Below are 2,205 nucleotides of genomic sequence, written 5' to 3' on the forward strand. Positions count from 1 at the left end.
ATGCTTTATATATATATATATATATATGTACAATAGAGGAAGGTATATACTTCCAAGATTAATAATATGTATTATTTACAAAGATCTTTACTAATTGTAAAATTGAAAAGAAAATTACAGCACAAGTATACCAAGCATAACGTTGTGACTTTTGCAATCGTAAAAGTCATAGTACGCTTGTACTGTAATTTTCTTCTTTGTACCCAGTCAGAAATAGTTCCCCGAAAAGATATCGTTTCGACATCATTATGATGTCAATTCAAAACTTGCATCGAAATTTCAACATTTTCAAATGATAAAAAATTACGTAGAAAATTATGTAAAGAGTAATGAGAGAACAATGAGAGTTTGATACATTTTTAACATTTTTGGTATAAATTTGTAATACGTAATCTTATATTTTGAATATTTTCGTTCAAAGGTCAAATCGACATTTTTTTCGATTTCATTTCGATAATTGCAATATCGCTCTAATCATAAAAGCTTTCTCAAAATTTTTCAGAATTTATAGATAATTTTATAACTTTTTAAAAAATTGTGGAATTTTTTTATACGAATCGGAACATTTTTTACAATTGACGATAAAGTCTACATCTTTTCTTCTAGTAATTCTTTGTATCTTATTTTCTTGTTCTACTCCTGAATAACATTACTTTTATTTGTACTTTGTAGTTTATTTAATATAATCTTATTACATCATTTTTATATTGAGAAATTTCAGGGAATAATGTCTCTTATCATAAATGACAACCTATTAGCTATCTCTTACTATAAATGAGCACAAAAGAAAAAAAAGAATATCATCAAGAAAAAATATCATCGACTCTATCAAAGTCTAGCTAGACTAATTTTAGATATCGAAACTATATCGATTTTTAAATTAATAAAATTTAAATGTTGATCTATCATACAAGTTTCCAATATCATTTGGAAGTATAAAAATATTACTAGTATCACTGCTACTGCAGTAGTATTACTACTAATACGCAATAGTGTCAATGCTGAGCCAGTAGTGTTACTACTATAGTAGTATATGACATAACATAGAACTACTTCCAGTAATTGTAATATTTGGTATAAAAAATTTATTAGAGTAAAAAAAAAATATATATCGTTAGAGCAATTAGTATTATTTCAGTTAATAAAAATAATATTTTACAGTATTATTAAAACTTATTATCATAGGTCTCATCATTTATACATTACTACTATATTTAACATTAATTATATTCTTTTTATGTGTTCCGCCTCTTTCACATTTTTGAACGAACATAACATAATGTTACAACTATACATCCATTAGCATTATAGTTCTTGGTTCTTGGTTCTTCGAAAGAGTAGTTTCCGTACGATCACAGAAATGAAGTGTAATAAGTGGAAGTTCGGATTCGGATGAGTGACCGCGCATAAGTGCATTATAAAATTAGTTCTCAAATTCATAAAATAAATTTTTTTTATTATAATTTTGTCGTGTATCCTCTGAAATGTGATGCTGATTAATAATATTTATTTTCACAATAAAATTTCAATGAAACTTTAATGAATTTTCTCCACTATTATGCTATTAGTAACACTACTTGTCGAATTTACTTGTTGCATTAGTGGTACTAGTAATATATTTTTATGCTGACTCGATCAATTCAAGATTTTATTTTAAACTCGAAAATTAATCGAAATTGGAGTCAAAAATCCATCGAAATCAATAGAAATTTCGAAAACTTTTATCTTCGACATCAAAACGACGTTTTTTCGAGAAATTATTTCTGACTGGGTAAGTGATACATATTATTAAGTAATACATATTATTAAGTAATACATATTATTAAGTAATAATCTAACTTGAATATCGTAAATGGCATTTTCACCATGGTTCTACGGAGCTTTGATGCTCAGGTCTAATCGGAAAAGACCGGGTCATGTGATGTAATTTGCCACTCTCTCTCCTTGTGAGGCTCTCTAGGGATAGAAATTGCTTCGTGTAGAAAATCGTGCGCAAGGCGGAAGATGAGGTGGACTCATGATGAAAGAATAAAGTGGGGAGCACAGAGTCTTGCATAACATATTAAGTGTGGGAAGAAGTTTGTGGCGTTTTTCCCATTAGATGTAACGGGAAAAATGCCATGAACTTTTTCCCACACCTAATATGAGGCATAAGAAATTGAACCAATCAGAGTTCTTTATTTTATCTTTATTTATATATATATA

Source organism: Atta colombica, unplaced genomic scaffold (assembly GCF_001594045.1).
Source record: "Atta colombica isolate Treedump-2 unplaced genomic scaffold, Acol1.0 scaffold48, whole genome shotgun sequence".
Classification (NCBI taxonomy): domain Eukaryota; kingdom Metazoa; phylum Arthropoda; class Insecta; order Hymenoptera; family Formicidae; genus Atta; species Atta colombica.